Here is a 24,764-nt window from a genome sequence, read left to right as displayed (position 1 = left end):
ATTCGCTTGGCGAAGCCGTAGGTGCCTAGGACGTCCGTTTGCGCCGATGTGAATGTGTTCCAACAAATTGACCGCAGGATGCAAATCTCTCTTTTTTTTTAAAAGAAGGAGCTACTGTCTTATCACGAAGCTGAAAGTCACGTTCATATTGTCACATCGTGAAAACAGCGCAGAAAATAATACGAAAGACGACGCATGATTCCCGCACCGTAGCATAAAGAATTTAGCCGCACTCGCTCAGTTTTCCGCACATACGAAGCTTTCGAGGAGCTTCGTGTTCGCTTGGTTGAATAAGCGCAGAAGGGTACGTGCTGTTTGTTGTTACATGAAAGAAAGCACAGAGTAAGCCACTGGGAAACACTCCGTGTTCGAAAGTCCGCGTTTACTGTATTGTCAGTTTAGCAGTTAAGTCACTGACTCGGTCAGGTGGACAAACCCGCAATGCTGAATTAGAGAGCTTCCTATTTAGCACACTGTAGAATAATATAGAAGTGGCGAAAGCTTGTTTGGCTAATTCACAGTCGATGTAGGGGATATGCATGAACGTATTTCGGGGCGCAATAATGTCGTACACGTCGTAACGGTAAAAAAGCTTAGAACTCCGGCAGCGTAGTGCAAGCTCTGACTACCACATCAATGAAACTGTGACGCCACGTGACGGCTCAATATAGCTTAATATACCAGGTGGTTAAAGCTCTACAGATGATAAACTCCAAATTCGTATAGAATTGTAGAGTGCTGTGTCAAAAGCTTATTTTCATGTATTTAGCAAGAATACGTTAATTATTAGCGGTGGAAAATGAAGGCCAAGCTTTCTATCCTTTGCTAAACTTCGCTCCTAGACCGTCGTTGTGACGCCACGGATTTTATGCCATAATTCGCGCACTTTCGGCAGTACTTTTCGCGCAGGGTAAGATTCCCAAAGGGTGCGAGGTTGAGTTCGCACATTTTATCGATTACTACGTAATATATTTGCTGGCGAACAGCAGAGTATGGCCGAGCAGACTCTGCGAAATATCTTAGCGCCAAACGGAGCTGGCGCGCTTATTTCAAGGCGGAGCACGGGGGCTTATTCACTCGTTTTGCCTTTCTTCCGCGCTTAATATGGGCCTTTAATTATTTGCTTATCACTACGTAATTATTTGTTGGACCACTGAACCCCTCGCGTTGGCTTCCGTGCCTCCCCTACTGGCGACGATTTCTTTTTGCATCCTCTTCCAAACGTAACGGTGACAAATTCTCACCTAACCTGCTTGAGACTAATCAGGTTTTACTACTTCTATTGCAGTCTAGCCTTTTGCCTATATCTCTTTGATCCTTTACTGTGATAGCAAATTAATGGACACTCCAGGTACATTTCTGCCGTCGCCGCGAGGTTCCGTATCATGTCCAAGAGCGATAAAGTCGTCGCCGCGCGCCGCATGCTGTATGTGCGAGGGAAAGCGTGCAATCTTTAGAGCGAGCTGGCGAACGCGGCTTAATCTCGCGTGCGCGAGCGAAGGCCAGGCGATAGCGCGCCTCTCCTGTCTCGCGCGAAGCGCGGTGGCGCGGCGAGGAAGGGGGCGTTTTTCTTCGGCGGCTGCTGCTTACGGCACGGCCGCGCGGGCGCCGTATCTTGAAAGCGATCTGCGACGTGGCCAAAGTGCGCGTCCACGCGGGTCTTATCTTCAAAGCGATTTGCGATGTCTGCAGAGTGAGCGTATGGTGCCGGTAGCTTCGTATGCGCTGTGCTTTCGACGTTTCGTTCGCGTTGAAGCGAGAGGTGCACGAAGGTCAGTTCGCTCGCTGCTACTGCCGCGATACGTCACTCCAGCCGTACAATACAAAGTAAGGGTAGTAGATTTATCGTCTGCATAAACTCGTAAACATTCGCTTAATAACTAACCAAGCATGGTGTCAGTGCGCCACGTCACACTCGATGACCACAGACACTCGCTGTCAAAATGCTTGAGTGAGCAAGCGCGGCAGCAGCGCGCTAAGTGACCTTCCTGCTGTCGATCGCATCAACGCAAACTGAGTGGCGAGAACAGAGCACGCACAAAGGTATGAGCCATCGGCGCACCTAGACTCTGCCCCCAACGCACATCGCTTTCAATATACGACCAGCGCAACCGTGGGCGGCCGCGCAATACGCAGTTGTCAGAGTACAACGCCGCCCCACCTTCTTCCCCCGCCCCGTACCCCCGTGCCTCGCGCGCGACGGAAAATGGCACGCCTCCTCCCCGCTTTCCTCTCTTGCGCGAGCGAGATTGACCCGCGATCGTAGGCTCCGCTCGCACGTTTTCACTCGCACATACAGCATATTGCGCACGACGACGGTGTTATGGTTCTTGGACTTTATACGGAACGTTACGACGGCGACGACGACGACGATGACGACGGCAAAAATGCGCCTCGAGTGTATATATAATTGCTATCGCAATAATGATAATAATAAAACAGAAGGCCAAGATGGGACGTTGAAGACAACGAGCGGAGCAACGCGGCCGACTCCGCATCTCTCCGCAGCGTGGAAAGAGCGCCACTTCCGCTCCGTGCGCACTAATCTACCCTCACGCCCCCTCCCCCTCCGCTGCGTGCCACATTGACGGCAAGCTCATGGCAAGCTCTCGGCCGCGGTCGCCACCGAGAGTGGCTCGTCTCTCAGCTTCCGCTGCTGCTTCCGGCTCCTTTTCCGATTTCTCATCCAGCACCCGGCGATCGCAGTCCCCTGTCTTGTTTCTTGTATATACCTGTCTTTCGTGTATTCGCCGCTTTGCTTGCTTTACTTACCAACCACTTGCGTTTGCTTCACCTGACTTTCTGGTTTTGCTGTGTCGTTCCCCGTAGTCAATCCGCTGCTACAGAAGCTCCCCCCCGCCAAGTAATCAGGAATCCCCACGAGGCCACTTGCGTCAGTTGGCCGATTAGCGGAGATTAGGTTCAGCGCAGGCTTCACCTCGCTGTCTCTCTTGGATGCTTTCCATCGCGGGTCACTGTGTAGTCTCGAGGCCGTTCGCCTCGCTGACGCAAGACGTATGTACCTCGCTTCGTCCTCTAATTTACTACTACCGCGTGGCAGCGCCAGCGCTTTCTTTTGCGTTTTTAGCATCGTACCTCTCTAGCTCGCTTTCCCTCCCAACGGCCAAGAATAATTTTCCGCCCTCGTTCGTCCCCTTCAGCCGATTATGAGATTAGGACGTGCCGAGACAGCAATTTTCGATGGCGAACAGGCCTAACTCTTCCCTCGTGCTTAACCTTGTACTCCCCATTGGTCTTGTGCGCGTGTGTCACGATGAGCTTTAGATAGTCGTGCGGTCCGTGCACACTGATTTTTTACATCCGCTGGAGTATGGACGTGTAGAAAAAAATAAGAGTGGGCGCTACGTGCATTGCAGGCGAGTCTACCGTTGGGGTCATTCATCGCGCGCAGATTGATTTCCGTGGTAGCGGTCGGAGAGTCGCCCAGATGCTAACGACATCGTCGTTTCTGTTAGCGAGAGTCATAAATGTTGATATATTTCGGTGATGCTTATAATTTCCGTGCCGAAGAACGATAAAAATATGCGCTGCGTATCTTATTCTACAGGAGTTTGCTTGCGAGTTCTTTGTCCTTTAACATGAGAGGCGTGAATCTGCGGAGTTGCGAATAGTGCGTGAGTGTCAATAAGAGCTCATTCTTGCTTTAAACAGAAACCGGGAGGCTTTGTTGACCTTTTGGTGTTCCATAACACTTCGAGTATACCTGGCTCACCTCAGGGTGTCGCTTACAATGTGTCTTTCTCTGGGTCGTACCGCTCTATGTCAAGCGCGAACGCAGATGCCTCGGAGCCGCTAACGGGGGATTGCGTCATTGCTAACATTTGTGAGCACTGCGTGGCGCTTTCTGGTCCCCACTTCCAACTTTAGTGGCTCCTTCGACTACGAGCCAATCACCTTGAACACTAATGAGCGGCTTGTGCTGTTCAGCAGTACTATAGACACATGGGCATGTTCTCGCATTAAGTTTTTAAACCTTTACGCTCTGTGCCCCACTCATAAGCGTCGTTGATATGCCTCACTTCTGCTTAGTACATTATGTTCAATGTATTTATATTTAATACTTGCTTCACAAAATATGATGGTGGTATCGTGAGAGAAAATAAACAAGGTCTACATATAAATTATGATGGTTGATTGATAGTGAAACTGACCTGAATACGTTACGTGGCGGCACTAGACGAATAACGCTTTGTTGCAGTGATTTGTAGAAAGCTTTTTCCTCAAAAGGCTGGCGAAAATTGACTCAGAAGATTTATGAGGTCATTCAATCAGATGCTCTGATGCATTACAACAACTTCACGAACAGTGTCATACAGGAAGTGGAATGCGAAGACCACCTTGGAGTGTTATTACTGCTAATGGAAAAGCAAAAAAAAAAAAAAAAAAAAAGGAAAGTATGGGAGCAGCTAACGAACGCTTTAATAACACTGTTTTGTATCATCAAAACATAGAGAATAAAAAATTACAGCGCTTCTATTCCTTTTGCTCACAGCTAAGGTTGAACACGCGAAGCGTGTACAGCGAGAAAATGATCAGTGCTGCACGTCAGTAGCACATCAGGAACTCGCATCGATGCGTTCCCACGTATATTTTTACGCTCATGAGCCCCGCACACGCACTTCCAGATGGTGTTTTGATGCATGAGCTCATCATAACTAAGCCCGGGCATGTTTTTTTTTTATCGCTGTGCACATAGTGCAATAACGACTGCGTTGGGAGAAGCAGCGAGGAAGCAGCGCTTAGAGATTAGTTCAGCATGCCATAAGAGAAAGAGATGAAAAAATAAGATAAGAAAAAAGGAGTCCTCTTTGTCATTCCTTGCCCGCGTGAGATTAAAACGTGTCTAGAATCAGTTGTCACGGCCCGAAGAGCATTTCGCGCGCTACACGCAAAACTTCTTCGGAGCAGTAAACACAAAACTCTAGAAACCCATCAGCGAAATGAACGAAGGAGTAACTGAGAGTGAGAGTCGGCAGCAGTAGTAGTAGAACAAGAACAAAACAGAGCCGCAATGGCAGAATGATAGCAAATGGCGGCAAAAACGGTGTTGTTCCATTCATTCTAACAGCGCATTATAGCTACGGTGCAACCGACTGACTGAGGGGTGGCGGGAGAAAAAAAGAAAAATAAAGAAGAAAACGACGAGCAAGAAATTGTGCCCAAACGGAAGCTTTACTCTATTCCGGGAGAACTGTGCAGTACTGTGAAAACTACATCAGCTGGACCTACAATTTATGCGAATACCGCTAGAAGCACAGACATAGAGCAGTCCATACGGTAAGGCCTACCCGGTGTCTACAGTTGTAGTATTCATATTTATTACAAAATATATATATATATACAAAAACAGATGCATCGTATAGTCTAACATGTCTATGCAACGTCTACACAATGTTAACGCGAGCTCTACGCGACGTCCGCAAGTAATTTATACTGCAGGCATTGTGTACCTTGTATATACCCTACCTTCCTATGGATTTTTTGATACCACTTATTTTAGTAATCAGTAGCCTCGAGTATAAAAATGTATTTTAGTTTTGTTTAAGGTTACGATCTGCGTCCTGATTGCGTCAAAGCGTTCTTTTACTGCAACGGAAAGTTTGTCATCCAAAATCAGTCCAATTTATTATGGTGCGTTATATACATCAGCATAATATACTCAGACGTGTTCAAAAGAAAAAAGAAAACGTATTGGTGTATTGGTTTGAACAGAAACTTGAGGTGACAAAAATAGCTTCCGGAATGTTCATATAAGGAGCAAAAGGTACGTCCGAAGCTACAACAACGAAGCCCAGGCAGATTCACTTCCTACGTGCTATCAACCAGACACCACTTGTTAGAGGAATCACCAAGTTGCCGCCTTGTGCACATATTAGCACCACACTAATATTCCAGTGATTTTCTTGTACAAATGTGTATGGCGAATTGACCAGCCTGATGGAAATAAATCATGGATTACGGGCAGAAAGTTTTACATTCTTCAACTTTAGTATTAGAATGAAACTGATCCTGTACGCTTTTGCTTGCTTGCTTTTTTTTTCTTTTTTAAATTACGCCTTTACGAAAAAAAATACGCAATGAAAGCCTCCCAATTCAGTGAAAGGCACCGTCTTTTATTCCGAGCCCATTTACGTACAAATAGCTTCTTGGGTTCATGACAACAAATTTAGAAATTTATTTAACCGTTCAATATAAGTCCTATAGATATTCACATATAGTATTTACAGACCGTGCGTGACCAATTCACGGATACTGCGGCTATTTGATACAGGAATTAGGTAGCTCGAGAATAATTGTTCATGTTCGATAGGCTGGTCTATAGGCTACAATCCGCATTCACTGAAACAGACGTGCCGTACACTGCGGCTTACCAGGGTGCATAAATTTTGTATCGCAAAAGAAATGTGCAACTGAAAAAAAAAATGGCGTACAAGATATCAATGGGTAGTCTACATAGACTGCTGTCCTTAAGGGCGATCAGCTGGCGCCAGCGGTAGTTCCCGCAATGCTGCGCGGATGTAATCGCCTCGGAAGAAAGCGAGATCACGAGAGGAGGAAGCGGGCGCGCCATCCAATTACGTAAATGGCATTTCTGCCGCAGCCGGCAGCAGCAGCCTTTGCTAGCACTTGGAACACCCGCGTCTCTCTTAGCTCAGGATCGTGTTCTCGCTTTCATCCCCCACTCCGTCGCACGTGGCGTGCGAGAGCGAGAGAGAGCGAGAGAGTGTGTGAAGGAGAAGAAGCGCTAAGACTGGACGCCGTGGCGGAGCGTGCTGCGAGGGCGAGGGGGGGGGGGGGCGCAGATAAGAAATGTCTTGCCGCTCGTAGCGGGACGCCTGCAAGGCGAAACCTTACGCGCCAAAATATTTCCCCATCCGCACATCGCTGCTGATAAAAGTGTTGCCTCGCGCTGGGGATCTGTGTACACTGGCAGCGAGGCTGCCAGTGCTGTTTTTTTGTGCGATGAGGCTCGAGGGATTCGTATTGCATCCGCGCACGTATAATAGCTGAGGCGCGTGACTGTCGCAGTTAATAAGTCCTCCCAGCTACTCGGGCCGTCGTAGCGAGCGCACTGCATGTCGTGGTGTTCCCGAATTAATGGAAATTCCTCGGAGTTGAAGAACCCGCTTCGAAATACTATTGGCGATCTCATTTTTTTTGTAGTTTGATACTACTGAACTTTCCATTCTTCTTATGGGCGATAGGTTTCATGACTGAAAGCACGAAGTGGGGACATCTGTGGATGGTGCATCGTTCCCCAGTACTCGTAGAAGGACATGCTTGACAAATTTATAGATAGATATATAGATTTTCAGATAGAATGATAGACAAATATACGTGCGTTCTTCAATAAAGACTGACACTGATGCTCTGAAATCTTGATTTCTGAACAGTATTCATCGGCATTTTTATTCTTTTCTATATGCTTCCCAGTAAGTAAGTGAAATCCACGCGGGTCGCCATTTCTACCAAGCCTACATAATGTGAGTCGAGCTCTCTTTTCACACCTACTTGAATATCGCTGCCAACGCGTTAAATATGCCTTGTTTCATGTCAAAGGAATGTCCCTTTTGACGTGAGGTACATAAAAAAAGTCGGAGAAGGCCTCATATGGACTGTAAAATACGTGAGGGGATTGTTCCAATGCTACGGGGAACAGTAAAAAAAAAAAAAAGAACACATTGCTTTGACATGGAACAAATCCTGGAACCAGGCGTAGTTAACACATTGGTGGTGGTAATGGTGCTGTGTTGTAGCTGCATGCGGTTTTAGCCTGGCGATCGAGGTCGGCAATTGCTCCATCTGAGCATCTCTTGCAGTGTAACTTTGGTATTTACTACTTGTCAACGACAGATCAGCGTCTCTCAGAAATGTAAGAAAAACGCTTGAAGCTTCCTTGCCGGCTATAGCAGACCATTCTCGAAATAAAGGTATAGCAGGCACGTATGTCGAAGGCTTTTCCTCTCGTGATATGGGAAATAAATAATTACAGCAATGAGTAATTTGCTTTAAAAAAGCGTAGTGGGCTACCGATGTACTCTCCTACCTGTAGTCGCCGTCTGGCACCGGTGACTTTACTAATACACCGTCAGATCTACTATTGAATTTCGCTGAGTAAACCGCCAGACTAAACTGCCCTGTTTACACCGTCGAACTGGGCACGAGTTATGCCATTATATGGCCAATAGGCATTGATATGGCTTGAATTCTGCCGCATATAGGCCTAATGCTACCTAATGCTAGAAACTAAGATTAACTTGAAGCTCGGCAGAGGAGCGACGAAAGTAGGCGCAGTATTATTTCGATGCTTGTTTTCCGACGTTGTAATTAGCGAGCTTTCCTACGCCCCACGCGCACTGCTCACCGCAATATAGAGCACGCGGAGTATTCACACGATGGTACGTACACCATAACGCTATCCAAAACACAGCTGCCGCACACGCTATCAAGATCACCCGCCGTGGTTGCTCAGTGGCTATGGTGTTGGGCTGCTGAGCACGAGGTCGCGATATCGAATCTCGGCCACGGCGGCCGCATCTAGATGGGGGCAAAATGCGAAAACACACGTGTACTTATATTTAGGTGCACGTTAATGAACCCCAGGTGGTAGAAATTTCCGGAATCCTCCAATACGGTGTGCCTCATAATCAGAAAGTGGTTTTGGCACATAAAACCCCATACATATTTTATATATTACGCCATCAAGAGATAAGAAAATAGGAAAAAATATCCGTGGTTGAACGCGGTTAAACCAAGTTTGTCGAGCGATAGCACGGTTTTGCTTGCTTCGGGACAGGACACAGACGCTGCTCGGCGCGGCGGCACCAGCGGGCGAATTGACCTTCACGCTGCGTCTCGGTTCAACGCGAACTAAGCGTCGAAAGCACAGCGGCTACGAAGCTACCCGCGCTCGGCGCACTTTGTCCACATCGCAGATCGCTTTCAAGATGTGGGCGCCCACGCGGCGTACGCAGCAGCGGCCGGCAGCGGCAGGCTAAGTCCCGGCTGAGCTTGAAGGTCAGATTTAGGGAGCCAGGCGCTTTCTGGGTTTGTACATGGAGTAGTAGAGCTATCGCTCTAATAACGCATAACAGGCCGAACGGAAGTCGCACGATTTAGGCGCACGTTGAAGAACCCCAGGTGGTCTGAATTTCCGGAGTCTCCCACCACGGCTTGCCTCATAATCAGCTCGCGGTTTTGGCACGTAAAACCCCATAATTTAATTAAATGTTTTTGTTTGAAGCTTCACGGAAGGGTCAGTGGTGCGCAATGCATGGTCGAGCGCTCCTTCCTTCTCTAAAAAACGCAGCCAGCTCTCGTTATTGGCTGGCTGACACAATAACTAGTTTTACAGGTTCTTATATTGAACTCAGGTGCTTTACGTGCCAGAGTAACGATATGATGATGAGGCAGGTCTTAGTGGTGGGGGGGCTCCGGATTAACATTTACCACCTGGGGATCCTTTACTTGTTTTCAATGCGCTGTACACGAGCGTTCTTACGTTCCGCCCCCGCCAGAATGCGGCTTTGCAAGACGCCTCCATCGGATCGAATCCCTGACATCGAGCTCAATAGCGTAGCTCAACGGCTTGGCCACTGCGTGGGCCACAGTGACGGGTAGTTCTAGCTTTCGCTGTACTAGGCAGAATGGCTGAAGCAGTGTATAGCGGCAATTTGCTTCGAAGTGTTGCACTGTCCGCCATTGTGTCCGGAGCGCAGGATGCCTTTCTGATCAATACAGCAAACAAGAGTGCATCGCACTCCTTTTATTTAGATGAGTAGCGCATGCCGTAATATGCGGTAACAGTTTCTTTAGGAAAACAGCAGCTTTCCAAGGATTACCAATGAGAGCTAGGCATACCTTTATTAGGTAGTGTGTAAAGTACAATCGCGCAGCGGCGCGCAGGAGCGTGTGAATGTCATTTGTGCTATCAGAACGGTGCTACGTTCGTTACATTAAAGTGCGGCTCTAGGTTAAACAATAATGCCCTTGATAAAAGGCAGCCATTTGCTTATTGGCACGAGCGAAGCCAGCCCCGCTTTGTATTCGAATGAGTCAGTCCGACGGAGTTCATTCACTAATGCGCGAAGAGCTTGCAGAGCACAGAGGGCTTTTAAATGGGAAAATGCAGCAGTATTCCATTGTTTCTCTAGTAACTTTGGCGAGTATAGGCGGAGACATAGCATTACTGTCAGAAACAAGTTAAACAGAATTGACTATACCTTTCTGTTAATAGCCCATTAACAGCAGAGAGGTGTGGTTGTACAATCTTGGTGCAAACTATAAAGTTGCAAAGGAACAATAATTACAGGCGCCCTTGCCATTGCATTATAGATTCACCTTGTCCTTAGCGGAACCAACAATCTGAGATTCCCGTTTACTGCGGGTTGTGATCACAAATCCGTCCTTTAATAAATAAGAGACTCTCCGATATACAAGGTGGGGACCATTCGAAAGTCACGGGACAACATTTCACGCCTGTCCAGTGTTTCAATAAGGCAGAGTTCACTGAAGAAAAATACATCCTACTGAATCAAATCTAGTCGGTAAAACACGTGCATAAAATGGCCCGCGTCCCCAAGGGCCCGCATTTTGTAACTGTCAAGAACAGTTGCTCGACGCTGAGTTCGTTCCTAATGTGTCGGCAGTCACTACACAAGGCGTGCTATTCAACATTCGTGGTTGCACTCAAAATATGTTTGGCGACGCCATTGATGGCTGCTTGCCGAAAACACGGCCGTGATGCATAGCATAATTGGGGCCGTCTTTGCTGTGAATGGGAATTCGTCCCTCGCAATAGCCGCGTACTCTCGCACTTCACCGGGCAAGCATGCGATTGCTCATCAAACCTTTGATTAATTAATTAATTATATCACTTGAGACCGGAAGGGACACATGATGTCTCTTTTCTTTTACGTCGTAACGGTAGCTATAGCAGGGAGCTTGCTCTCTCTCTCTCTCTCTCTCTCTCTATCTCTCGTTTCTACAAGGAGTGCGTCAAATCACTCGAACTACAGAAAAGTCGAGCATTCAACGGGTCCGCGACACATGCACTGTTAATCGCGCTCACTTGTGCTTCGGATGCAAGTGTACTAAAGACAGCTATACTTGGGAGGAGCGGATTGATGACTGCGTTTTATAGGTGCTAGCAAGTAGTATTCGCTATGTCATGCTGCATTTATTAAACGCCTTTCCTAGCTTCGCGAACAAGACGCCCGCATTCGATCGCTCCTTCTTGCATAATGAGCACCTCCACCGCGTGGATTGTCGCTTGGTCCGCCGGAGAACCGTGTGACTGCAGAGGCAAACGTACGAGTGGGCGCGTGGGCTCTTTGTCGAATCGTTTACTACAGTCTCGACTACGTCACAGAATATGTCCGCTTGTGCAAGCTCCACTTCGCGCTCGTGCACGCTTTTTCTTTACGGGCAAAATGCCGCGCGGGGTCCGTGCGGACACAATGTTCCGTCCTAGAAGCACAGTTGTGTGCTGTGCGGTGAAGCCTGGGATCGTCGTACAAACCAAGGCAGCACAGCAAAGCAGAAACCAGAGCTTCCGTGTTTCTGCCGTATTTTCCGGCGTTGCATCGGCACCCCTACTTAATACCACTCGGCTCTCGCAGTGCATGGAATCAACTCTGAAAGCGCTCAGTGCTCTTGCAATTCTTACGCTTCGAACTGATAACAACGTCATATGAAAGGGAGCACTCACCAGAGCACGAGTGTCGCATGGCTATGGAGAAACGCGCCGAAACTGCGTCGTAGATCGGACGCAAATGCGATTTGTGTGGCCGACACCTGATAGTGTGCATGCTAGCAGTTTTAAAGGCACATAGCTGGTACAGGGTCAAGATGGTCAAGCAGCAAGAATAAACCGTAGGCATAACCTCGAAAGGCAACAAACCTATTCACGTTTCTAAATGTCGCTGAACCGGAAGAAAGTAAATCAGCACGATAACACGGGCAGCACTAGATAACAGAGGTTGGGGGGATAAAACAATTGGAAAGGACGTCGCAATATTGGAACAGAGATAACTAAAGTCGGCGATAAAGTTTGAACAAAACTGACGTCTTTTGATCGTAATATATCAAATTTTACGGCTCCTGATCGCGTACTGCGGCAGGGCTATAGCACTCTCGATAACCTATAATGTAATTTAGCAAAGTTGAGAAATATGAATTGCCACGGTGAACAGGTAAGGCCTCTCTTGCATCGCTTGCACCTGGTTTGCAGAAAAGCACCAGCGGATAACACTCCGTGGGGCTGCAAATAACGAAGGCTGCAAGCTTTAATATTTCATTCGCGCACTGCGTCACACCGCCACCGCAGCTTAGCGGCAGGAACTTGTTTTGCCGAACAAAACGAGATCCGAGAACGCGACATAAAATTTCGCTCGGCGGCAGGATTATCTTACACCCGCTGTTTCTCGGAGCGTCAACTGTTCGAGCGTGCATTTCGCAGGTAAAGAGAATTTTCCGCCTCAGCTTTTCGGTGCGCGGTAAGAGGGTAGACATATGCAAACCAGGTTATCTGGATTCAAGCGGGTTTGCATATTCGGACCGCTGCCTGGAGTTTGTTCTCTCAGCTACGTACCTTTTTCCTCAACCTCGCCCATTCATTGTGGTCTCTCTCTCTCTCTCTTTCTTTTACTCCATTTACTCGTGTCTCAATCCATACTGTTGCTTACGTACCTCTGACTAACAGCGTCGTAGTTCCATAAACACCACTTGCGATTCGCATTTCGCTACGAACGTATAACTTGACGCTAACCGGCGAAGCCACATCGTTTTTACCTTCTTCTATTAAGTGCATTGTCGAGTTGCGCCACCCGGCGACATCTAAATTAAACATGCAAGAAATATTGCGGCTATCGAGGATCGCTCTCAAGATGAAGGCAGGCAGGTTAGTTGATGTACCGGAAGCATTTGGAGTGGGCATTTGCCGAGGTAGCCAAGGAGTGACCACCATGCAACTCCTTAATGCTCGCAAAAGAGTCTGCATCTCCACCAAGATGTTACGGGGAGCAGAGAGAGATAAAATCTATTTGCGATTTATTTACATTATTGGAGTGGCATACAAGATGGCGGGCGAAATTCCGCGCGAATATGTCAGTATCGTCGTCTTCGGTGTTGTTCGTAGTCTCTCTCTTCTTTGGAAGCGCCTTGCGACAATATTTTCCGCTATCATCTCTATACTTTGTGCCTAAATGACTCATATTTCCTCATATTGCAACACAGCGACGGATATCTTTGTACTATTACCTTCTGGTTTTAAGATTTCAGTCCCTCCGCGCAGGGTGTCTTAAAAGACAAACGCTTTCTGGTGGACCTTCCGGCTTCGATTTTCGTACTTCTCGCTCTCGCCTGCCTTCCACGGTATTTTTGGATGTTCGTTTTCACGCCAATACCCGTGTTTAGGATTTACTCCACGTAAGAGTCAATGGGGGAGGTGAGACACACCTTCCGCTTATTTTACCAGCTTGTCGTTATTTCACGACATACAGGTTCCAAGCCCCTAAATCGGAAGTGTAAGCTGAAGCCAGAGAAAATCCTATTCTGGCATCGATATAGTCGACCTACAAGAAAATGTCGACATGCCTCCGTCTATAACATAGAAGCCAACCTGCTACACATGGGTTCTTCAAAGAGACTGAAGCGTCAACGAAACATGGCGGCAGCGTTCATTCAAGGGCACAAAATTGCAGCCGTCCTTTCTGGGATACAACTGTTTTGCAGAACACTACTCGAGGCGAGACGGCTCACGTGCCAAGTTCGAGTGCGCAGAGCGATAAGACATAATTACTCTTAAATGAAACAAATTAATGTAATTTTTTTAACGTACAAAAATATCCCATTTGGTGGTTAAGGCGAAGCTTAACTGACACACACACACACACGCACACACACACACACACGCACACGCACACGCACGCACACGCACACACACAGAGGCAGAGAGAGAGAGAGAGAGAGAGAGAGAGAGAGAGAGAGAGAGAGAACCAAGGCTATTCCGCCCTTCGAAGGTGGATGACCAGCGGAGTAAACTCGTGGTAAGAAAACTTGCGGTAAATACTTTTTAGGCTTCACTAATTTTCAGTTAGTAACGAAGGTCACATTGGCTTTGGGGTCGCTATGATATACACTGATCGGCATACTCGCAACTGCAAACACATTCTTTGACGATGTCAAATCGATGCACGTATGCCGCTGGGTGGTTCGTTGGGCCGAACCGGCGTGGCATCGCAAGCAATATGTCTGCAACGCGAAACGTGTGAACTACTTCCTTTTGGATCCCGACACATCCACATTGAAATCACCGACTACGACCACAGGAGTAGTGTAATCGCATCTAACCCACGCAAAGTGGGTAGCCATGAACCTTACATGGCTATGAGCTATTGCATTTCTTGCTTGCTTTCGGGGGTGTGAGTCATTGATGACGACAGTTTTCGACACGGTGTTCTGTATGTTGTATGCGTGATTAGGAAGAAACTAAGCACTGTTCACTTCACTTTGCTGAGTGCTTGGGGCCTCTGCGTTACGGGACTATGAGCCCCTGAATTTTTTGCTTGCTTACGAGGGTATGAGCAATTGATGACGACAATTTTAACACGGTGTTCTGTATGTTGTATGCGTGATTAGGAAGAAACTAAGCACTGTTCACTTTGCTGAGTGCTTGGGGCCTCTGCGTTACGGGACTATGAGCCCCTGAATTTTTTGCTTGCTTACGAGGGTATGAGCAATTGATGACAATTTTAACACGGTGTTCTGTATGTTGTATGCGTGATTAGGAAGAAACTAAGCACTGTTCACCTCACCTTGCTGAGTGATTGGGGCCTCTGCGTTACGGGACTATGAGCCCCTGAATTTTTGCTTGCTTACGAGAGTATGAGCAAGTGACGACGACAGGTTTTGTGAGCGGGCATGCAAATTTTATGGTACCCTAGCCATATGCAACTCCGCTGTAGAAAGGACGTGCCGACAAGTGTTTTCACAATGTGTCATGCTATTTCAATTTTTGTCACATCCGCAAGGGCTTCCTGGACAGTGCGACATATGAAAAAGCCTGAATAAAGTGGTCCGGACTTGCCTCGTGTAGTTGCTGCGCGCAGACGTGGCTTTTAAAACTCCCTTTAGGCGTCAAAAGCTTATGGACCGAGGATTACCCAAAAAGGCTCAATTTCTGCTTATTTTGACGCAGTGCATCTAAATAAGCAGAGCGCTGAGTTAGTCGCACATACCACTGCAGGGTGCAGACCGTAACTGTCACGTTCCGGCTGTATGGCAAATAGAGGTATGGTGAAGAGGACTAGTTGAAAGTGGTCTATGTTGTAAGCAGCGCGCATACTGACTACGACGACAACGTCTTAGAGACGCGAGGTCGTCCTCGTTCGTTTGCGCGCTGCTTACCAAGTGCGTAAAATACTTGAGCAAAGTCACCTTTCTTTACAGAAGCTGCGTTTCCTACGCGATTGACGTCTAATGTTTGTCAAGATATGAGCATTGTTATTCAATGCTCATATAGCTATGAGCATTGTTGATCCCGCCATCGGGCACTTGAATTCTTCTTTTTTTTATTGATGAGGTTCCTATCGATGCCAGACATAAACCTACCTATAGAAAAACGGCTGGGATAAGTCAAACATGCTTCGCATTAAAAACCAGGAGACAGCATGGTGTCTCGCCAGCCAACTAGTCTCGCCAGTCAATAGTCTCGCCAAGCCAACTCCTTTGACGCTGGCGCCCTCCTTTCCTCAGGAGCCAACCTGCATGCAGATCCTTAGGAAAAAGGCCCTCCTTGATTTCCGGACTTGAAATATCCGGATTTCCGTATACTTTAAGGCATTTTTTGGATCGTGGAATATAGCTCTCACTGATGCCTTCGTAACGATCGACTCCCGCCACCGGCACTCACGCGCTCGTCGGCTAAAAATTACACCTTTCGTATCCCGTGGTGATGCTTTATTTCCCGCAAGTTTTTCCTTTATATTACTTATGACTAGGGTTCATGACCGTCACCTGACGCTTCCTGCTACAGTATTTTTCCCTCCCGCATGATCATTCCCACGATCGCAGCGTCAGAGTTCCCTCTGGTAATTTTAGCACCGAACTATGGTTTCTAGGCGCCGGTCGAAACCCGCAGATCGATGTACAAGTGGGTACGGAAAGGGTAAAGCGAAAGGGAAGTTGAGGAGTGGGAAAGGGGGAGGGGTTAGCTGATTCTGCGACAAGCGTGTAGTTGCCCCCAAATGCCCTCCGGGCGTGGCTGATTGGGCCAGGTTTTGCTGAAACGCCGGATGCGCTTTATTTATCGAAGAACTGAGAGGGCGCGGCACCGGCTTCAGGCCCGGAGAGAAGTGGGCGAGCGCTTTCATCAAAGCGTAAATAACCTCCGAGGCAGTGCGTACCCCTCTCTCTCTCTCTCTCTCTCTCTCTCCACTCGCGTTGGCGAACGATGCGTCGTCATTAGGACTTCGTTAGCATTAAAATGGAGCGCCGATAGCCTACCCCGCGTCCGCCACCAACGCCGTTATATGAACTTCTCTCTTGGTAGGCAGAGGCGTTCTACGGGCGAGTTTTATACAGAGCACCCATAAACGAGGTAGTTAAAAGAGGGTGCTTCCGATGCGATTACTCGGCTGAAGCAATCTGGCGAGGCCTCGAGGCTGGTTATTCACCTCATGTAGGAACTTTGTAAATTTTATTTATTAGGGTGTACAGCTTTGTTTTTGCCACTTCAGCCATTTTTCATGATGTTGGTTGGGAATGGCATTTCTAATTTAAAGCCAGCTGATTGCCCTCGATCTTGGCGAGGGGTTTGGCGTGAGCCTGTTTCTCACCGAGCAGACGACAGAACGGTCGCGAAGACGACGGGTGAGTTCATAAAACCGTCCGCACTGGCCCTACAGACGTGCCGATGGCTGGCTTTGTTCTACAGGCAATCACGCACGGAAGCGACGAAGGATATGTAAATATCCTCGCTGCACAAGATATTCACTTTCAAGCGCGTAATATATTTATTAAAGCGAGAATTTCTTTTGCCTGCTTCCTCGCGGTTTGGCGTGGCTACCCGACCAGTTTCTCTCCGCGAAAAGTAAGCCTATTACAGAGACAATGTAATAGTCGGACTTGTACACGTTACAAAAAAAAGGTGACCTATTACAATTACAAATAGTTCGTCAAAAAAATATAATTGATTGCATTTACCGATTACTGGGCCACGAAAGTAACTGCATAATTTCCCCCCCAAAATAATCAGTTACTTGAACGTTACTTTCCTCCCTACATTCATTAAAATTGGACAAGGCCAGTAAGTAGAACGGGCTAGCCTGGCTCCTTCATTATGTCCTCTGCAGCCATCACACGTTCTTTATCTTCAATAAAAATTGCCTTTCACTATTTCTCTCGATGATTTTTACTCGTTTTCTTGCGAAGACAACTGCAGCGATACTTAAAGCTCGCTCGATGTGCTCACTGGAGAGAAGAGCTGTATTGAAATGTATGAACACTTTGTTCACAAGGTTATGGTTACTCAATGCCACGATTGCTGCTGCGGCTAGCGGGAGGCGCTCCCGATAGGACCAGGGAAAAAACTGAAACAACAAAATCGTCCATAGGCGATTCCGCGGCGTTCGGTGTGGCCATCGCTATCGAGTCGTAGAAGCGCCGTTTATATTTGTCGACCCACATCTGGTGGAGGCCACCCGGCGCTATTCACTCATTAGACATTTAGACTAAAACGACTAATTTGAATGGCTGCGAGCAAACGTTCACGTTCCTTGGAAGGATGGGCAAATGTGTGACGTAATTTAATACAAAGCTGCATATTATTCAGCCCCAAGAATACTGCACGTGCATTACAATCTCAAAAATAGTGTCACGTAGTAGTGACGGTGAAGAAAGCAGCAAAACTGTTATTGGCAAAACTAGTACTTTATTGGGCCAACCTGTGCCCTCAAAAAACACGCTACACTCGAAGCACAACGGTAGCGGCGAACACAGTTGGCGATCGCTGAAAGTCTGATCAGCGGGTCAAGCGCGTCGGCTTTTATACTTGAGTTATCGAAAGTTAGAGTACTCGCTGGTGCCCGCGTGTCTTCCGGAGAGTACTACAGAATTCGCGTCGCGCATACATGCAGTCAAGTTACACAATATTCGGGGACAACAGACAGCGGATAGGACCATCGATAACAATCGAGAAACGTCTGATACATGCAGGCGCGCCCTGCGTTAAGCGATAACATTTGTTAGACGCTGGAAACGCGCTCACCAAATAAACAAGTGCACGTGTCAACAGGTTATACAAATCACGTCACATATTAGACAGATCAAAACATACGCGTTTAAGGACCAAGAACTTCTGTCTATATCAGAGAACTTAAGTCGTAGAAGGCACTAAGCGAAGAATTGAGAAGCAGACCCTACCTGCTATAGGAAGGCCGCTTAAACAATTCTCTAGCTGAACATTTTGAGTTTCAAGAGAGGTGTGTAATGCTACAAGCCTGTCGTGTTACGCTGATCGAGGCGTAGCTGCAGGACGAGGATCATGGGAAGGAGGTAACCCGGGTACGTGTTTTCACAACTCATCAGCCCAGAAAGCCACTCGAGCTATTCTAGAGTACATATGTTTCAACAGAACTGCTTGTTGGCCTAGTTGGTGCTTGCTAAAAGGCATGTTTTTGCCGCAAGTTAAAACACACAGAAGAGGAAGACACATAAAGACAACGCGGCCGCCCGTGTTGTCTTTATGTGTCTTCTTTTTGTGCGTGTTTTAACTTGATGTAAAAAAACATGTCTTCTAGAGTACCTGAAGGCATGGCACAAGGATTACTGAGGAGGCGTAACAGACCTCGCACGGGCGTCCCAATAAAGTCACGGCGCCGGGCACAGCGCCGACGCGCCCTCTGTCGTGAGTCGGCTCACCGAGTTCTCCGAAGAGGGAGTATATATGAGATGATGTCGCGACTTTTTTGTGCGTCACGTCCATAGAAGACCACGTAAACTCAGTTTCGTCGGAGCGCGACAGATGACGCGTCGGGCGTGTTGCCGTCATTTCCATGCTCGCCCGACCGTGACTTTACCGGGCTGCTCGCGCACGCGAAGATTCCCGACTTTAGATGTACTGCACTTGGCCTAGTGCATGTGAAAGTGCGATCAAGACACGTGCCTTTCCTCTCTCAATATTTCACTCCCCCTCCCCCTCCCCACGTGTGGGGTAGCGAACTGGACAAGGACTAGTTAACCTCCGAGCCTTTCCTTCCTCCCTTCTCTCTCTCGCTGTCTCTCTTCATCTCTACGGACACTGTAGTTCCCAATTTCAGTCCTCAAAGCTGCGTCACCTGTTATAGCTTGTACCGTGAACAAATGTAACTGGTTACTGGAAAAAAAGAGTAACTGAATGCGCTATCGAATAAACAAAGTAAGCGTTAAATTACAAAAAACACAAAAAAGGCGTAATTGATTTCAGGTAGCTAAATGCATGTATTTTGTTACGCGCAAATCAAGTAACAGTAATCCTCGCCAATCGTAGAGATTGTGTAATCTGTGGACACGTAAGTCACTTGTGACACCTGACGGAAATGTCGGTGGTCACGTGGGAGTATTGGTGGGATAGCGTTAGTAAGTCTGAGCATGTAAAAAACCCGCACGGGCACGTTGCATTAGCACCTAGCTGTGTCATGGGGCCGAAGCGCAATCTATAAAGCCAAGAAGAAGCATCCTGCAGGGCAGGCACGTATTCAGGGGCTATGCTGCTAGACGCCATGCAGAATCCGAACAGCTGCATATGCGTTCCCACGAAGCCGAACGACACCAAACTTATGCGAGGACAGAAAAAAAAAAAAAACATCACTTGCGTTACTTGCGTGCAGTCGGAAATCAAATAAAGTTACACGCGTCATGTATCTATTTGCATACGATTTTATTAAAACATAAAAAAAAACATGGCCTGTCGTATATTCATTCCAACAAGTACGTTGCGTCTGCTGTCTTTTCTGCCCTGATACCCCTGTTAGTGCTCCACCCTTCGAGATGAGACTGCGATACTTCTTATTCATTTATTTATTTATTTATTTATTTATTTATTTATTTATTTATTTATTTATTTATTTATTCATTTATTTATCTCAATCTTCCCTCGCTACCTTGCTCGCTGTTCCACTGCTTGTGGGCCGTTATTTTCTCTTAGTTCCCTATTTTCATGCAGACTGAAGTGAGCTGCCGGTTGTTTTATTAGTATTCTTATATGAATTCAAAGAGGAGGTTGGTGCCTTTTTGTGTGCACCGGGTAATCTTCGTCACATGACAAACAAATATAGCAAATCATGAAGAGCGCCAAGAAAAGCACCGATTGAGCACGAACACATCCAAAGAACTTTGCACGAGTCCAGGAAGCCTTCTATGGTAACAGTCTGCTTCGCAAACTTGTTAACTTCCTCTCTGCTGAAAGAATAGAAGGTTAGGTAGACAAAACAAGTTTTGCTCAATAAATCACGTGCTTTCCATGTAAAAGTGCTGAAAACATTTTGCGGTTCGGTTATTACGCTGAAGTTGGGATACTTTCGCATTATAGCGTAAGCCAGCGATACATTTAAACACCAGAAGACTTCCTAACGGATGTAAACGTGCATGTGATAAAGAGGAGGTAAACAGAAAACTAATTTCCTTCCCGCAAATGAACCAGAACATTCTTGCGAAAGAAAATTTATACTATGTTCCCACGTGGTGCCATCGTATCATTTAGTTGGCCCGTACATGCCTTAATAGAGAAACCCAGACTGCTTCTACATTCGCCGTACATTTACTCGTGTCCCTATAGTGAAAAAGAATGGCTCTCCCTTATAAGGCTTATCGAACTTCTCATTAAGCAAAATCCTCAGATGATTGCGTAACGACCTTCACGTGCTTGCAATAACCAGCGAACGTTCTAAGCTGGACACTCTTTCTTTGTATAGTGTCTGTACGCACTGTTATTTATTAGTAGTCTTAACGTGAAGGTATTTTTTTTATATTTCAGAGTTCTGTTTCTTCTCCAGCTTAGTCAATAATTTTCCGGGTCGGTCATGCAGCGATGAACGTTCCAATTTCCGTAACACAAGACAGTCGTTAAGCAAACACTGTACTGCCTTCTTTTCTATCGCACTTTATCACACTCTATCGCCCAAATAAGCCAAGAGTTCAATAAATGTCTCGTCCTTGCCGTTTAGCCTGTTTAATGAGCGTGCGTGCGTGTGCACGCCAAACAGAGATTGTATCTTAATATACTAGATACACTTATAGCAAAATCCACGAAGACACCCAGGGTCACTGAGGCAAGGAATTGATGGCAGTCAAAGTTCATTCTAAGAGACCACACTTTGATGCTAACTCCTATATTTAATGAGCCGGGACAATTGAGAAAAGTGGATGCTTTATGGCACCATCATTAAGAATCAATAAAGTATTACTACATACCTTTTAAATTATAGTCAATAGGGGGAATGTTTCAACTGCAAACTGGAATACAAGCCAGTGCTCATAGCATACCCCTTTTGCTGGAAACTTAGTGCTTAGAACCATTTTCGAGAAATATGTGCTGAACACGTGCGTGCCGTGAAATACATTGCTTGTCCAGCTAAGAGTTCTACATACATTTTGCACAATGCAGAAAGATATAATTTCTAACAGCAATGCACATCACTTCGGATTTTGGGTACTTTGATTACACTTTACGGGTGTTGCCCCAGTTACTGTTCTACACCCGGGCAGACGCTCCGTAATAGCGTTGGAAGCTGCAAAAGCGGGCGCTAAACAAGAGAGCAACGTTTTATTGCATGTACTTATTTCGCTATCAGCTGTCGCACATCTGCTTTCGAGCCGGCACGCAGTTTGAAGTCAGTTGACCTAAAAGACTATTCGCCAAGTTATTCTATGGCATGCATCCGCATGAAATTCGGTCAGTAGTTGACCATTATGAATAATATGAATAGCATGAGACCGAACAACATGGTCCCTGTCGCAATTAGCGAGCAGCGTGAGGTGTGTACATGGGAACGTGGAGCCCACTTTCGCTCTACTCTGTCACTCCAGACATTTTTTTACTACTTCAGACACAGGTTCATTTACCTTTCTCTTACTCTTTTTCTTTCTCTTTTGTAGTCATGGCTTTCAAGAGAGCAACTACTCGTATTTCCCTATTTACCTCTGTATGGGTACTTTGACGTGATTAGAAAGCATGCTGAATAGTTCCTGCGCTATTTCCGGGCGCTTCTCCCTTCTCCCTTTCCCCAGTGCAGGGTAGCACGCCGGACATGCGTCTGGTTAACCTCCCTGCCTCCCCCCCCCCTTTCTCTCCGGACGCTACAAACGAATAATAATAATAATAATAATAATAATAATAATAATAATAATAATAATAATAATAATAATAATAATAATAATAATAATAATAATAATAATAATAATAATAATAATAATAATAATAATAATAATAATCCTGGCTACGCCCACTGCGGAGCAAAGGCCTCTCCCATACTTCTCCAACTACCCCGGTCATGTGCTAATTGTGGCCATGTTGTCCCTGCAGACTTCTTAATCTCATCCGCCCAAGTAACTTTCTGCCGCCCCCTGCTACGCTCCCATTCTCTTCAAATCCGGTCCGTAGCCCTTAATGACCACCGGTTATATTCCCTCCTCATTACATGCCCTGCCCATGCCCATTTATTTTTCTTGATTTCAACTAAGATGTCATTAACTCGCGTTTGTTCCCTCCCCCAATCTGCTTTCTTCTTATCCCCCGTTAACGTAACACCCATCATTCTTCTTTCTATAGCTTGTTGCGTCGTCCTCAATTTAAGTAGAACCTTTTTCGTAAGCCTCCAGGTTTCTGTCCCGTAGGTGAGTGCTGCTAAGAAACAGTTGTTATACACTTTTCTCTTGAGGGACAATGGCAACCTGCTGTTCATGACCAGAGAATGCCTGCCAAACGCACCCCAGCCCATTCTTGTTCTTCTGGTTATCTCAGTCTCTTGATCGGATCCGCGGTCACTACCTGCCCTATGTAGATGTATTCCCTTACCACTTCCACTGCCTCGCTACCTATCGTAAACTGCTGTTCTCTTCCGAGCCTGTTAAACATTACTTTAGTTTTCTGCAGATTAATTTTTAGACCCACCCTTCTGTTTTGTCTGTCCCAGTCAGTGAGCATGCATTGCAATTGGTCCCCTTAGTTACTAACCAGGGCAATATCATCAGCGAATCGCAAGTTACTAAGGTATTCTCCATTAACTCTTATCCCCACTTCTTCCCAATTCAGGTCTCTGAATACCTCCTGTAAACACGCTGTTAATAGCATAGGAGCGATCGTATCTCCTTGCCTGACGCCCTTCTTTATTGGGATTTTGTTGCTTTCTTTATGGAGGACTACGGTGGCTGTGGAGCCGCTATAGATATCTTTCAGTATTTTTACATACGGCTCGTCTGCACTCTGATTCCGTAATGCCTGCGTGACTGCTGACAATTCGACTGAATCAAACAGACGAATAGTCATCGGCAAATATTCTCATATGTGACACGGCCGTTCAGATAATCAGATACCCTTACAGGGGCCGAACAGTATAGGGCTCAGCGCTTCGAATATCATGACTTCTCTCTCTTTTTTAAATTTGATTCTCTGCTGCTCAGTATAGTTCCATAGCTGGCTTTCTCTCCATCATGTTGTTCCCTCACGCACCTACCTTTAACACCATTACCTCTGCCGCTGTCCACACGTCTGCGAACATATGTACTGGTTCACTCTGTGACATATTTGCGCGTTTTCTATAGGCTGTGAGTGAACGTTTTTCAAAAGTAGCCAACCCTTCCCCGTGTTCTATATATATATATATATGTAGATGATATGAACTGATACACGTCACCCCCAGTTTTTTCTGTTCTTGCATATTTCAGTACCTTGGTACTATACGGAATTTTAGATTCTGCGTGCGTAAAGGTAGGTGACGCAAACCGGCAGGCTTACAAAAGAGGGTATACAAAAGAACTCAAGGGAGTACGAAAGAACGCAAGCCGGGCGTTGCACTTTGCGTATGCAAGGGTCTCCTTGGATACCGAAGTCCCTGTTTGCCGTACACAAAATCTAAAACATCCTTATGGCGCCACATTCGTTGTTTCCTGACGCACTAAAACAAAAATTGCATAGCGCAATGTGTTGTTTATAATCATTGCTACATCTGCAGAAAGCACATTACCTATTCAGCGCGTAATACGCAGATTACGCTCTGAAGCTTGGCATGGGCCAATCACACACATGCACAAACGAACACGATGCAAAACAGCACGCTGACCCACTTCATTATCGGACAATAAAGCAGTAAATCGCCACCAACTGTAAAGGCGGCACGGAAAAATCGCTGACTGCGTAGCGTACTTGAGTTGATCTGATGCAAGTCCGGAAGCCTCTAAAGACTGCTGCGGAATAGCGATGTAATGCTTGGTTAGAGTATTAAAAAAATCGTAAGTGTTACTAGAGAAAATTTGAAGATAACAATGTTTGGCAGGCGGGAGATAAGAAAATTATAAGTGACCACACCTGGAAACTTGCAACAGCCCCTGTAGAGCCGCTACAGTGAAGAAGTAACTAATTTATCGAACTATCTTAATATTCAAGCGACAATTATCGCGTCGGATACAATTAGCTTGCTATTATCTCGTATCTGTATCTCAATTACTTATCGACATGGTATCTTGCATCTGTATCACGATACATTTGC

At 46.5% G+C, this 24,764-nt stretch overlaps 1 protein-coding gene and 1 long non-coding RNA gene across 3 annotated transcripts in view; one reads left to right on the top strand and one right to left on the bottom strand.

Moving 5' to 3' along the window:
* Nucleotides 1-24,764, bottom strand: part of LOC126531328 (neuronal acetylcholine receptor subunit alpha-10-like) — a 354,454-nt gene that overhangs the window by 93,039 nt on the left and 236,651 nt on the right. The gene's annotated exons all lie outside the window — the stretch shown is intronic.
* Nucleotides 1-24,764, top strand: part of LOC129385091 (uncharacterized) — a 73,456-nt gene that overhangs the window by 763 nt on the left and 47,929 nt on the right. Inside the window, exon 2 of the long non-coding RNA XR_008612650.2 lies at nt 7,460-7,505. This is a non-coding gene — a long non-coding RNA (uncharacterized lncRNA). The remainder of the gene's footprint in view (nt 1-7,459; nt 7,506-24,764) is intronic.

The sequence above is a fragment of the Dermacentor andersoni genome, chromosome 5 (assembly GCF_023375885.2).
Source record: "Dermacentor andersoni chromosome 5, qqDerAnde1_hic_scaffold, whole genome shotgun sequence".
Classification (NCBI taxonomy): Eukaryota; Metazoa; Arthropoda; class Arachnida; order Ixodida; family Ixodidae; genus Dermacentor; species Dermacentor andersoni.
Note: the sequence above shows the minus strand (reverse complement) of the source record. Positions and strands in the feature narration are given on the sequence as shown.